The sequence below is a fragment of the Hippichthys cyanospilos genome, chromosome 1 (assembly GCF_059441005.1).
Source record: "Hippichthys cyanospilos isolate Australia breed blue-spotted pipefish chromosome 1, RoL_Hcya_1.0, whole genome shotgun sequence".
Lineage (NCBI taxonomy): Eukaryota > Metazoa > Chordata > Actinopteri > Syngnathiformes > Syngnathidae > Hippichthys > Hippichthys cyanospilos.
Genome location: NC_142369.1, coordinates 28,274,136 through 28,289,497, shown reverse-complemented (window position 1 = coordinate 28,289,497; position 15,362 = coordinate 28,274,136). Strand labels below are relative to the sequence as shown.

At 38.7% G+C, this 15,362-nt stretch overlaps 1 protein-coding gene across 12 annotated transcripts in view; it reads right to left on the bottom strand.

The window, feature by feature from the left end:
- LOC148429994 (multivesicular body subunit 12B-like) overlaps positions 1–15,123 on the bottom strand; it is an 80,122-nt gene extending 64,999 nt beyond the window's left edge. For 10 of the 12 annotated variants that reach the window (XM_088407504.1, XM_088407419.1, XM_088405929.1 and 7 more), the window contains exon 1: positions 15,005–15,123. The gene's annotated coding sequence lies outside the window, so the exon portion shown is untranslated. The remainder of the gene's footprint in view (positions 1–15,004) is intronic. The other 2 variants (XM_088405126.1, XM_088407335.1) reach the window with 2 other exon arrangements.
- Positions 15,124–15,362: the final 239 nt, after the last annotated feature.

Here is a 15,362-nt window from a genome sequence, read left to right as displayed (position 1 = left end):
GGGAGTATGAAAGAGATAGAGACACAAAATATACCTCGCTCTCCCGTCATTGAACTGTCATCACTCGTTTTAATTTTTACTTGCTCAGTAACTAACAAGTAAGTATTGGAGGAATTCTCTCCACATACGCTGCATGCACATAGAGACTGGATTTACAATGAAATACGCAATTGTCTTTACATTTCATATTTAATTCCTTATATTTAATTTACATACTATCGGTCACCTATGTCTCCATGACGTGTCATCAGTAGTAGGTAAATGTCACAAGTGATGACATTGAGGAGCAATCATAACATTATTTAACATATTACAATGCATTATTAGAGTGCATGATACCTCAAAAGTTTGAACTATTTTTGTTTTAAAAAAATGTTTATATGAATGACTGGCTGTGGGTGGGGCTGCATTTATTTTAAAGAAACATGATGTGACACAAATTGCTTCGAATTAATCCAATTACACATTAAAGGTGCGATATCATGAAAAATTCACTTTTTGGGGCTTTTAACCATGTTACAATGTTGATTTCTCACCCTAAACTTCCCCAAATTGTTAGCTTCCTTCATTGATGCATTACTAAACATTCTTTGCTCATTCGGTGCTCTCACACCCTCCCACCTGAGCAGACAAAAACGACTTGAAGAAAACTCATTACGAAAAAAGAATTTCGTACTTTCCTGACACCAGCCCGCCTGTACAAGAGTAAAGACACAATGACCTTTATCACGTCTGTTAGTCTTGTTTCGTTTTCGGAGTTGAGGTAGATTTTAGATTTTTGTGAATGAATGCGGGGTAGCAGAATTACTTTTGGGGTGGGGATACATATAGAGTATGCCCCCGATGAATACAGACTTTGTGAATAACTGTAAAGTCAAACACATTTTCAAGTTTGGCACATACTTGGGTTGTTTTGAGAACAGAGGTCAGTAAAAACTGTTCAAAACAGATATCGGGAACAAAAAAAAACAAAAAAAAAAACATTTAAAAGTTGAAGACAACTTTAAAGTTTGGTATGTTATCCATAAATTTAAAGTCAAATCTGCATTTTGCAGGCCACATAAAATGATGTGGCGGTCGGGATCTAGCCCGGGCCTTGAGTTTGACAACTGTGTTCTAAACTGTAAAATAACTTTTCACTTATTTTGCACTTTTCGACCTGAGGTACTCAAAACGCTTTACTAGCGCTGACTACTCATTCAACTACTGACGACACAGCATCAGGAGCAACTGAGGGTTCTATGTATTGCTCAAGGACACTACAACATGGCCACAACGGATAAAAACCATAACCTCTCTATTGAGAGACGACTACCACTGAGCAATAATGTGCTCATATATGAAGTGTGCATTTTGATTTTGGAATTTGCATTTTTTACTTGTGTGAATGGTTGATTGTTTCAATAATATGCTGGCTGATGTCCATCCCACATCTTGCCCAAAGACAGGCGCATATTGTCCAGCTCACTCAAGACCCCATTGAGGAAGCGATTTTGAGGAATATTTAATCATGAATTAGGCTTGTGCACATGACATCTTTTACAATTCGATCACAATACTATAATACGGTTAAAAAAAATAGTTACACACTAAAATGTTCTAATAGTACTACCAAATAGTACAACCTACATCTTCTGGAGAAAAGATATGTTTGAAATTATAAACAACAAATCGGTTTTTAAAATTCATCAGCATTGCAGAGTGCATAAATCAACTGTTCTCCCTTATTTATTCTCTTCAGTTGTATTATTTTCCCTTGACTAAAAAAAAATGGTAAACATGTTGAGAATTGAACCCACCGCAGCTATCGCAGATAATGTCTCATGAAAAAGTAGAATAAGGTCACCTTTATTGTTTCCGCTTTAAATAAACCGAGTGACATATAAATGACATTTTAATGAAAATTCTTGACAGGCTATTTTGAATGGTTTTGTAAAAGATGCAGAAGGTAGAGCTGCAGTCAATCGCAAGTGTCTTTTGGGGACAGGTGGCGCGCGATGGGTGTATAGAATCCAAGTCAAATAAATGAAGTGAAGATGGTAATACAGTGTGTTCCAGTGAAGAGTGACAAGCCTGTTCCTCCCATGAAGCAGCTGAGCTGGCATTAAACAGACAAGACATCCGGTTCAGTCAGTTATCGGCCCAGGAATAATGAAGGAAGAAGCCGGCAGACCAGGACCAGTCACCCTAGCCAGCCGAGTGGAGAATTTAATTTCTTGCAGGTATCTCTGCAGCCAAGCATTATCCCCATTGGAGGATTTGGGTGAGCATGGACAACCCGGTGCGCCCGAATCGGAGTCTCTCCGCCATTGACATAGACATGTGCTTTATGATTTCCAGAGTGGATGGGAGCGCAAGAGTGGTTTCAGTTCGGTAGTGATCTTGAAGAAAAAAATAGAAACCATGACATATTCTACTAACTTTAGAAAATAGTAAGAAAACCATCACCAGACTTCTCTTAGTTCAGGTGCAAATGTAAAAATCTAAGGTCAGCACGAGTCCTCACAAAAGGAAGGAAATAACACATTTAAAAAATGATTTTTGGTTAAAAGGATTCCATTTAAAAATATGTCTACTTTGATCTATTGATATGCAAAGAATCAACTACATGCTTCAGACAGAATAACAAAGGACGAGAATGTGTCTTTTTTTTTTATTCATGAAGTTTGGATTTGTAAGGAACTTGCCTTTTTCCACAAACACAGCATGCTACTCTTTGAAGAGAGCTATACATTGTATAGATTCGATTGTATAAAAAAAAGATGACAAAAAAATAAAAACAGGTAGAACAGTAAATTCTGTAAATTCACAGGAAATTGCAGTACCAAATGATTATGTGAAAAACTGTTGACCAAATGAGACATTTTTTTACAAGAAGATCATACCATCTCTCTGGTCTTGCATGGGTAGACGTCTCAGGACCACAACCATTCATTTGGAAGAAATTCAAATGCCTGTGGCTCTAAAGACCTGCCCATGGTTCAGGGTTCTAAAGCAGAAATAATTGCAGAGGTGCACGCTCCATTAAAGCAACTATTTAATACAATCATCATTCAATTAAAAAGCCCTTGTAGCAGCTGCCATACAGGATTTGAATCAAATGACTGTCATTTGTGTTACGGAATTGTACTACTGTATGTGTTTATATATATATATATATATATATATATATATATATATATATATATATATATATATATATATATATATATATATATATATATATATATATATATATATATATATATATATATATTAGTTGAAGATTACAGTACATCATTAACAATTGTTTTGTCTTGTCCTTTTTATGTTATCAACAGTTTTATTGTTTAAATTCACACTGGGTTATAGAAAACTCCTTCTAGATGAGAAAGAAAGCTAAACTGTTAAAGAAATACTCACAATAAAGATATTATCTTCTGTTTTTCTTCACATCTAGGGACTATATGGACATTTCAGAGCAGTGCTAAAAATGTTCTCTGGTGGATCTAGGGTGTCACAAAACCTTAGTCAGGAGGGTCCATGGTTGGCATGCACAGACAGGATTTGATGAAATAAAGTTATTTTTATGTTACTATGTACATCTAGATATGCAGTCAATATAAATGACCAACATTCATCAATCCATCCATCCATGATCTACAGCTCATCCAGGGTTTGGTCAAGGGGCCAGCTGTTTCAAATCATAACATAGTCACTCAAACGGTAACTTCCATAACTTACTGTAGAATACGTAAGAAATATAAACACGTAGAAATGAAAGACAGGTAAAGTAAAAATCATATGTAGCCTGTTATATTTTCAGTGAAACGTTCCAAAGAAATCATAGGTATATAATGCTCATGGTATTATGTTCTTGACTAGTTTTGACACTTGATTTATTTGCATCGGATGACTTGACTTACACAAAGAAATCATGTGTGAGCGATCAGAGATTAGACGGATAAACCATTACTAAATTTATAATCAGCATAACCTATTAATTTGGATGTTCTTGTATGGGCTGCATGTGCTATATGTAGCCTTCTTGTAAATAATCTCAAGCAAAGATGCACTTTGGAATCAAGGAGCAATGACCATTCTATTCAAGGTGGTTTCGGCATTTATCCATGGTATTTAGATCAAAACCAATGGCGAAAATCTATAATAGAAATTTTAGTGCTGTGACAGTTTGTGTTGTATAAAACAATATCACACTGTGAAAACCCATACATGCTTGCATATAAGCCAAAAGAAAAAGTTGATGATGATGGTGATCGTGTGACATATTACATATTAACATGCCATTTTAGTGAAGTTTTTATTCTAAAACCTGCATCCTGAAAATGGCAGTGTTTGACCAGGAATTTTGGCTGTATGCGATATATATGTGCAGCGGCAGTTTTTAAAATGTGCAATGTGTGCGGCTGCGGTAAGCGATGTGAAACGGCTGGTGACGTATCATGACAACAAAAGAAGGGGAGTGAAAGGTTCAACATCCAGAAAAAAGCATGAAGTTACTGTATTCGGGGGATAAGATAAGGAATCCTCTATACCACGAATTTTTGCAAATTCATCAAGGTTTTGAACACGTTCAAAATTTCCTTGTGAAACAAAATAATTTCAAAATGTTTCAGAATGCCATAGCGCAAGTTAAGAACAATCGGGCCTACGATTGAAACCTACATGAAAAAAGCTGTTAGCGCATGCTGATGTCTGGGGTGTGTGCTTGTGCGTGTGCGTGTGTGTGTGTGTGTGTGTGTGTGTGTGTGAGGGGAGGCAACCTAAAGCTAGGACTGCCATTGTCTAAATTAAAATTAAAATGTGAAAATAAATGGTGTATCAAAAACAGTGTAGTCTACATTATAGATTAATTGAACAGTTAAATCATGATCATTAATATTTAATCTGAATGTATCCTTGTTTATTTTAAGACGCACTCAGATTGCATTTAGACTCAGAGCGCAAACGAACACTCGAACGGGGTGATAAACAAAATGAATTAAAAAACGCAGGGAGGTACATTGCCTTTTACAATTCAAAAGCAAATTGCCTTTCAAACTGAAAACGTCAGGCTTTATGTCGCTGGTTTGCATGCAAGACCATTCTTCATTACATGAGAGATGGCTTTGTATTTTTATCTTGTTGGCTGCTTTTTGAGCCAAGGAGCACATTACGACGAGCCTTTGTTTTATTGTGTTCAGCAAATTAATAAATGGGAATCACAGGGGGGGGAAATAGATATGAAAATGTGTACTTTGCATTATTGAAAAGCACATCCACTAAAGGTTACCAGCAGCTATTGTAGCACAATCTGTGAAATGTAATTAGAGTCTCTGTGAGAGAGCAGTGCAGATAAAGCTGCCTTTGCCATTATGGACTCCCTCATAACATTTGGCTTCCCCCTGAAACTTATTCTCTCCGAACTAATTTTGCATGACATATTGCGTTTCTGCTTCAGCTATCATGAGGTTACCTGTGGAATAAAATGGGGATGCAATACAGCAAATTTCCAGGTTACATTTTGGACATGCAGCCAACTCATATTTGCAGATTTCACGGCATATAACATACCATTTTCTTTAAAGGGCTTTTTGCTTTGCGCTACATGCTGCATAATATTACAAATATACATTTTTGATATTGATACTGTAAGTATCTAGGTGCCTGCACAAAACCGCCAGCACACGTGTGAACATTGTTTTATTGTATTGTAATAATTTGTGTGCGTGTGTGTATTGTACCTAGTTTTTATGACTCATTTTTGCACTATAAGATAAGTGAGTGTTCCTTTTGAGTTTGTGTTCTTTGCTCGCTGTATTAAACAGATGGTGAGTGTGTGAAGCTTGCCCCCCCAAAAAAAAGAAATTACGCTAATTCTTAGTGCAATATAATTTAATTACAGTCTTTTATAGGTCATAGTGGGAGCAGTTTCAAAATACTGTACATCCTAATTGGTTTGGTCCACTTTCAATATCCAAAATGAGGCAATAGGCCGCCCTTTCTGATGCAGTCATGGTCTCGATACAATATACGTATCACGGACGTTATCATTGAATATATATTGATTATGTATCATTGTTGTGCCATTCAGCTATCAATATTATTGTCCATATCCAACCAAAATAATATCTTAAATCTCAATTTCCACCTTTAATAATTTTAGTAGGAAAAACACAGTAGACTAAGCCAAAAATAGCTGTGCAGTCAATAAACAAAATATTACACATAATATAATTAACTGTCTACAAGTCTACCCTTGGTCTTAATTCTCTATCAACAGATAAAATGCTTGATTAAAAAAAGAAAAAATGATGTGGTGCATCATCATGTGTCATAAACCCAAGCTGTCCACCAGAGACAAGTGTCTCGTGATTTTGAAAGGCAACCATGCCAAACAATGCTCATTTCCCATTGGTAGGATGAGCACGATTGTTTACTGTCGTGAATCTTATTTTCCAATGCCTCCATCCACATAAATGGAACCTTAACAAATAAAACGATGTTATGCGCGGTGCCGTTTATAAATAGAAAGCAAGATGTCTTTGCTCAAGCTTCGTACCGCAGACAAGGCCGCTACCGTTTTAATGATACCTTCTCATGAAAGCAGAGATAATAGAAGCTAGCTCGGCCAAAAGTTGAACAAAAAGGAGAAATGATTAAGGAACCTTATTAAAAGCAACCTTGTAGATTCAGACGCATGATGGAGAGCACATTATGAGGCCTGATCCTTTTCAAATGACACCACAGTTTCCCGTACCCGCCGAAAAATCTGATTAGGGTGACAAGCACTGAGTGATACTGCAAACCTGTTAATAACATGAAAATTAGAAGGGGCTCATGCAAAGAAAGGAGATTAATTTAGCTGGAGTCCATCTTGTGCAAATTGCGAAGTTGTGAATATGTTTTCAGATAATGAGCCTTCCTACTTGTCAGCTCACTTGTCATTTTCTGTAATTAATGTTAAGGAAGACTCCTTCCTGATGGTTCATATTACTCATGTACCATGAAAATTTCTCCCCAGAAATAATTTACATTTATTATCATCAGTCTGTTTGTGTGGTTTATTTCACACTGGAGTAATTTATTGCAGCAGCATTTTCCTTGCCTTGATTAGTCAGACTGAGATGTAATTTTTTTTCTTGCTCCTTGGAAATTGAATGTGTGTGTGTTGATTTTTTTTTTTTTTTTTTTTTTTGGCACAGTGAGGTGTCATCCCAGCTTAATCCTCTACTATTTTTTTCCTCCAGTGTCTTTAAATTTGCAATCGACTTACAGTCATTCATTATGTACCATGAATGAATACATAACGTAGACAATAATGAAATTACACATTTATTTTTGCCCTACACAGTGCGCTTTATTCCCACGTGTAGCTGCAGATATCACCGAAACAGATTTGGTCCGCAGCAATGTGACCATAGCTCAAAGAAATTTTCGTTTAAGACAGATTTTTAAATAAGCCTTTCTGAGCATCTGAGCTTTGCTTTTCTTTGTGCCGGCAGATTTATAAGCCCACTTCTTAAATGTATTATTCATCCAAGCATGTAAATAATGCATACCCGGGTTCCACTGTAAATTAACCCTTTACCTTACTGAGGGGATTAGAGTCCTTGTTTTGAAAGGCAATTATGTCATTTAATTAATGTTGTAATTAATACTGTAATTAGCTTAAACACCTTGCAACTGGGTGCCACTACAAAGATGTCTCAATTGAATGGATTGAGCATTTTTTTTATTTTGTGTTTTGCAATGTCATGTCTGAGTTTATAGCAACATGTAGCATTACATTTAAACACAGTTAAATATATGTAATGTTTAAACGGCACATCTAACTGATTGACAGAAAAGACAAAGCTTGCTGTAGTCATAAAACATGATTTTATATGACAAATTACCCTCAGATTTGTAACCTTGCTCTATTTACTTGTCAGGCGATAAAACTGAAAAATGGGTATAAAATGGGAAGTATGGTTTATTTCTTTGACACATTTGCATTGTCTCATGTTGTTTCTCAATGTGGCTATGTAAAAAGATGAATCCAAACTATTTAAGTGGGTGATTCAACTTTAAAATTTAATGTAACAAGAAATAATACATGTTAAAGTATTGATGAAGAATTTCCAGTCCACTGTAAACACCAAAGGCTCCAGGTCCAGCTTTGTATACATACACTGTGAGCATCCACGCTGCTTATATTGTGCACGTGTATATCGGAATCCTTTCAGCGACGAGCTTTTTGAATTTAGCGGGCAGCAATGGGGCGAAAAATGCCATACTTTTCAAATTGATCCCTTCAGTATGTCAGACAGTGACTGGGGCCTGGAAGTCAAAATCTGTGTCAATGCACAGGGGAAGGTCTCTTCAGACTGTGTGTACATCTCCCCCAAGATGGAAATAGCGCTTGAATTTGAGTTGCATGAAAAATTGTTAATACCATAAGTGAATTTGTTCCCAGTGCTACATACATGTGTGTCTGTGGAATACTCCGGCTTTCTATTTGTTCGCATGTGATTCTATCATTGTCATTAGACCATTCATTGAACTAAGTGAGGAATCCATCAAAAACTGACAGCGAGCTGTAGACTAATGGCTGTTAGGCTGTAATATTCTTTAATTTGATTTTTATTTGCCCTAATTTCATCTTCTTTTGCACCAGTCCCAAATCGGCAGAGAGCTGCTGAGCACGGGCCCATTTGTAGAGCTTATCGAGATCACTTTTATACAAGCTTCAGTCACCTTGTGGCTCGAGCGTCTCGATCACCGAACCAAAAGAATTATTCTTTGTCTCTTACAATGGGGACATTTTCAAAAAAGCCATACATGATTGCTACAGCGGTGCACCACCTGATTTCAGTTTCCCCATCAGAAAATACTTCAACAACCACAATCAAAAATAGCACAGTGGGTTTCAATTCTGCACTGGCACCGAACTAATTTTAAACATCCTTTCGGTAGTTTGCCTTGTCCTTATACTTCACGTCCTCCAAAACAATCAACGGGGGTTGAATTGCCTGAAACAACAAAACAAGTCAAATGGAAATTAATTTATTGCAACAAGATCATCAGGCCGTGTGACTATTATCTTTCCCTGCTGTTTATTTGAAGTAAAAGGAGAGGATGGTTTTACAATTAATTGTACCCTATTGCAATCACGAGTTGACACGTCTTGAAGAAATGGTCCTTCACATTGCCTTAGCCTGAGCTTCAATAATCTTGACCCTGGGTATTAATGGATGAGTTAATGGCCTGCAGAAATCCTTTAATTTATGCCAGGGTGAATTAAGAATAAGTAATGGATTCGGCTTTTCAAAATGCCCAGACAAGGCATTTCCTTTCGGCCTATCTGAAAAATCAAATTATCACATTATCTCTCTGAATGGGTCCTCTGAACTCATATTTCATAATATCTGATGGAAATAGTTTTGACATTCATTACACGGCTCCTTCTTTATTGTGGCTTCCTAGGACGTACATGCTATGACAAAAAGAACAAATGGTTTTCCAAGAAGAGCATATTTGAAATGCAATGAAGTAAAAGGGGGGTGGAGGTGGAGGGGTGTAAAGGAACAGTTCAATGATGATAGCCCATTTTTCACTTCAAAGCTCTCCTGTTATGATCCGGGTTGTATTTGTTTTGGTTTTGTTTTCCCTTTGGTTTTGTATCTTTTCTTGTGTCCTTGTTTTTCAGTGGCTTTTGTTTAGTTTGAGCGCGTCCACCTGTCCTAGTTAAGTTGATTCCTTGTGTCAACTAATCTAATTGTTATGTTCTGGGTGGTGTTTGTTGTGTTTAGGTTCGTGTCAGGGTTTTTGTTGGGTTTGGATTCTGGATTTGTTCATGTTGTCTTGCCCTTTGTGTTGGTGTCTTGTTTAGGTTGCCTGGCCTTGTCAACCCAGCCCCTTGTGTTGATCTGCCTGGCCTTGTCAACCCAGTCCCTTGTGTTGATCAATCAGCTCCCTGCTCCAATTGACCCTTGTCCAGGTGTTCCTTGTTGCCCATTCAGTTTGAGTGTTTTTAGTTTCCTTTGCAGTTTCACTTTTTGTCTGATCATTGTCATGTTTTCCCGCCCGACTGTCTTTTTGCAGTTATTGCTGTCCTGTTTTTTTTTTCCCCTCACTCTGATTCTGTTCACATTTTTCTTTAATCAAATAGCTTATTGCACTTACTCACGGCTTCTGAGCAGCAATAGGGTCCACATTTTCTACATCCACGGCGTCACCTGACAGAACGATCCGACCACAAATGGACCCGGTGATGAGCTCACAGACAGGGATGGATCAAGCAGTTGAAGCGGGTTGACCTGGAGCGTCTTGAATGGGTAGCAGCCACCCGCCGTCCTTTCAATGGCGGAACAGGACTGGCAGCCGCCCCCCGCTCCCACTACGGCCGCGCAAGCCTGCTAGCCGCCTCCTCCGTTCCCCGCAATTGTGACACAAGTCTGGCAGCCGCATTCGTTTCCGCTATGGTGGTGCAAGCCCGTGAGCTGCCCTCCATCCTTACATCTGTAGCGCAAGCCTGGCCGCCCCTCGTTTCCGCTACAGCAACGCAGGCCTGGCAGCTGCCCACCGTTTCCGCGCAAACCCTGTGGTCGCCTCCCATGCAAGCCCAAGTCCAGTGTCTTCAGTTTCCAGTCAGCATCCAGCATCCTGAGTCTCTATTTAGTGTCCGGCGCCATTCCGGCACTTAGTAATGTAAAATGCCCCTCTTTGACTTGTGACTTATGCTCACTTCAACCTCAGAAAATATCATGACAATGATACTTTTCTTGGCTCACTTGTGATGGACTGTACAGCTTACATACAGTTTCTTGACAAGTTGTATGAGGTAATTGATAGCTTTCATTATGTGTCTGTCGATGACATCAATGTATATTATTGTGTATGAAAACTATTTTCTGTTAAAACGGGGTAATTTATCGTAATCTATTATTTTACATCAGTGTGTATGAACAAATCGTAACATTGTATTTCAAGGATATATTGTCATGCCTTTGTAGAATTGTGCAAATTTTGCAATATAGTGGCTCTCCCTTAATTATTCTTCGCATTAGATTGTCATGGAGACGACAGAGTTCAGTCTACATTAATATGCTGTAACTTTTATAGTCGCTGACACCAGTGTCTGCAGACTGTGGCACTGAAAATTGAGGACCCTCTTGGGGCATCGTATGCACTTGTTTAAGGCCAGGACTGCATTTTTATCAGATGATGTCATGGACGTGTCACAGCGAGGGCATTTAATGTAGCAATTTCACTTTAAGGCAGTTGTAATGATGAAGTCATCCTTTTCGTTCACATATCACTTGACTTCTCAGGTTGTAGAACATCTTGAAAGCCAACCAGGGGCCCGTGGATCCCCAAACTGGTGCATCCTCTGCTGTCAAGCAACGGCACAACACTGGCAGTTATTTGGGGTTTGTTTGTAATCTTTTTGGGCGCTTTGTCAGACGGGCACTGTGATATTAGTGTGAGTGCACCAAAGCCCCCAAGTCGTGTCACGCACAATTAATGTCCCCAGGTAGCAACTCCATTAGTCTTATGAACTCAAGTCGCAGTGGGGAATGCTAATGGTGGAGGTGCCGCAGGGCATTACGAATGAGTGCCGCCCTAGCTAGCACTTTATCCTTCGATTTGACCAGTCTGTACCTTCATCTCGCTTTAGAGGCCTACAACCAACACCCCCCACCTTGCCACTTAAGCGAGACATAGTCGAGTAGCAGGCAGCCTCTGAGAATCTGGAAATGTCCCTCTGGCAGGTGATTGAGCCACAAGGTCACAAAAAAAAAAAAAAAAACTTTTATCAATGCTCCATGTTCAATTAACAATGATTCCAAGGGTTGTTTTGATTTACATGACCTTGCCCTATGCCCTTAATCAGAATTGGTAAAGGATGGAAGCATCCCTTTTTGGCAGCAACCAGCTGTAAATCTTGTGCCAACGATGCAGAGAGATGCACTGCTGTCCAAGTTGTCAAAGTAGAAAAATATCCTCTCGTTTGTATCCTTAACTTACAATGTTGCCAAAAAGAGATTGAAATATACATAAGATCCAGACTAAGGTTGAGACCGAGTTTAACTGTAGCACTTGAAAATGTTGCTTTTACTTTTTAAGTCAATTTACGTTTCATATGTATGAAACTACTTGTGTGGTCTTGCCATTGTCAGGTTTCATAAACACCGCCTTCTATCTGAAGAGATTCAAATCCCACATGGTCACGTGACCTCAAACACTCTAGATCTCAAGCCTGACCTTGCTGTTGTAGAAGCATGTCGTGGTTCATTTACCCCAACAGGCCTGCGGCTGAGTTAAAAAACCCAACAGTGAGGCTTGCCTGCTCCGCTGCTCCATGCCAATTCTTGCATGGATGCAGTTAGGAAGCCTGGTAGCTACTTTTACTTCACAGCTCAATACCATCACGTTGCCTTCAAACCTACATGTCAATTGTGCGTCACATGGTTCACGAAGCGAAAAAAGAGATCAAGGTGGTCCGTGATAAAGAGCGAGCTGACAGCAAGCAGAGCGATAGAGGGAGTAACGCTGGTAATTTTGGTAGAATGAGCCCACATCACCGAGCAACCTCCACCCAGGCATGAAAAACACAAGGCTGTCATGATAGTGACTACAAACAGGCAGATGTTACTTTTCACAACCTTTATTACATTATCAATTACACATTATAAAACTATTCCACCCGATCTGGTTCTCTATGCATTGCTCAATCATGTTGAACCATCATCACTCAAACTGAAGCCCACACGGGAAGGTCAGGGAAGCTCTCATTTTGCCAACACAAACAATCTCGCCCTCGCAATGGATCATTGTTTTCTTCTTGTGGCAATCTTGCATTTACATGTGGTGGTTACGTTTTAGATAAACACCACAACTATATATTAACCGCTGGCAAATTATAACAAATTATAACATGTAACATCTCACTTACCACAAAATACATATAGTACATGTAGTAGGGCATTTTTGTCGTGAGAGGTTTTGTTTGAGCTTCTCTTGAGATGTATGTTTGATTTTAACACTCTCCTATTAACGACAATTGTTCATATTGATTAACACATTAAATATATTGGCAATAGGAAAATGTCTTGTAGCAATAGAATTGTAAAATCAATAGTAATTGGAATCAAACTATTATGAGTTTTGGAACTGTAGCCTTATCCTTGAAGATGTGTGATAAATGTGAAAAATATTGATGTGAACCTCAGATGGCCATAAGGCTGCATATATATTGCATCAACTCTACGTGGCCTGTGTTGGACAAAGGAGTTAAAAAAATGCAGATAAAATTAAGCACAATCATACAGGATATTGATTTGCACAAAACATGATCCTTCAAAGCTCCCAAAGAGTTTTAAAGTTATTTTTTCCCGTGTAGCATGCTACCCATGGTTAGCGCAAGATACATTACTATAAAGTTGTAAATGACTTGGCTTATATTTGTATCGTGAAAAAAATCATGTTAGAAAATGATCCTGTCAGAGTAGTATATGAAGCATCCATATTCCTGTACTTTTCTCCATGTTAATGACTGTACTCAAATAGACATACAAGTGTCTTTTATACCCTGGCTCCACTTAGGAAAGGAAGCCACCGAGGAGCAAGAAAACAAAGCATGAGGGGTGTCTTACTCTCAGCGCAGTGCCCCAGGGCCGAGGAGTGAGCTCGCTGCCATCCTGGAGGCTTTGAGTGCTTTATAACAGCGCACACAAAGGAGTAGCTTCCCATAGCCGGGTCATTAACAAGTGGGCAACAGTGGCGGGGAGGCACCTCCACGGTCCTGCCAACACACCTGCTTCTACATCCTCGGAGCCAGACTGGCCTAACATGAAGGATGACTTCTGTGCCGAGCTCTCGGGAAAGCTCTCTAACCACTCTTTTCTTGTTTGTTTGACAATTCAGGAGTGATAGACAAGAGTCTCCAGCAGAATATTACAATACTGCGCACGCCCCTCCAGTTTTAGAGAGCAGACTTTTAATTTAATCAAAGGTCTTACGTGTGCACAGCATTTATGTAGCTTACCATTACTGTTGCACAGAAACTTTGCATCTCTAAAATTGTCACTAAAACAATCTGTAAGAAATAAATACATGTTTTTTGAGTTGTCAAAAAAGAGACAATTTCTACACTTTAGATTTTGCTGGCTTGTTAAAAAGCCCTACCCCTTCTACACACTTTACTTTTCTCTTCCAATGGAGTAACAGTACTTTAGCTTCTGTGGCTCACTTTTACATGTTGTTTAAAAGACACGTCCTACTCTCTTTCTTCACTGTTCAAGTTGGAGTTCACTTAGAAAATAAAAAGATCAATTTGTGTATGTTTGAACATCTTCGCCCGACTTAAAAAGTTCATCCAAGGAAAGTCCCTTAATGTAATGCTAACATGGAATGGGGCAACTCACTTAAAATTTGCATGGTCCCCCCCCCAAAAAAAAAAAAAAAACCTGCTACTTAAATCACACAGGGCAGTAACACAACATATCATACACCCAGAAATACAACCGTCACATATGTATTCTGCTCAGAAAGAACAATGACTATTTTAACAGCAAACATGGTACTGTAAAGGTATTACAACGAGGGATCATTCTCATCTTGCGCTGAATTAAACTACAGCTCTTCCAGTAGACCGCAGTACTGCCTGACAAATGTGTAATTCACACTTGCCTATCGAATGTAAAAAAAAAAAAAAAAGCAACTCTGAAAAGTAAGAGATAATGTATAGCTGGGGCATGAAAAAATCCCCGTGGTACAGCAAGGCTTACCTTTATTTAGGTATACAGTACACACCAAACAGGAACATTTCCCCAAGGAATGGGTTATAGTAGTCTAACTGTTTATATTCGTTTAAGTTCCTCAGTAAAAATAATCTCAGAAAAAAAACAAGTAACCAGCTAAACATTTCTCCATCTGACCCCCCACCCCCCACCCACACACTCACACACACATGCCCTCACATATTGTAAAATTTGATTTCAGGCAAAATGATGTCAAAGAATATAAGAGGAAACGTTACCTTTGGACCACTTTGGATCACATTTCAAAGCTGTACTGTACCGAGTGAACAATGTCGACAAAGCCCTGGCTGGACGAACAAATTTTGATGGATGTCAGTTGGGACTGCTCGACTTGAGGACAAGACAAGTGAAAGCTGATATGTGACATTTATTTGCAGGGACGGCTTGGCGCCAGTCAAGTCACAGTGTTATGTAAATAGCACACCTGTCCTCTCATTGACATGCCAGTTTTTATGGGAAAATTTTCTAGCCGGGCGTTGGAACATGTTGTGTGACAAGTTGGTGTGGAGTATTTCTGAATATATTTAAAAATAAATTCCCTTCAGTACCAAACAAAACTGAAGCTAATAATTTCTA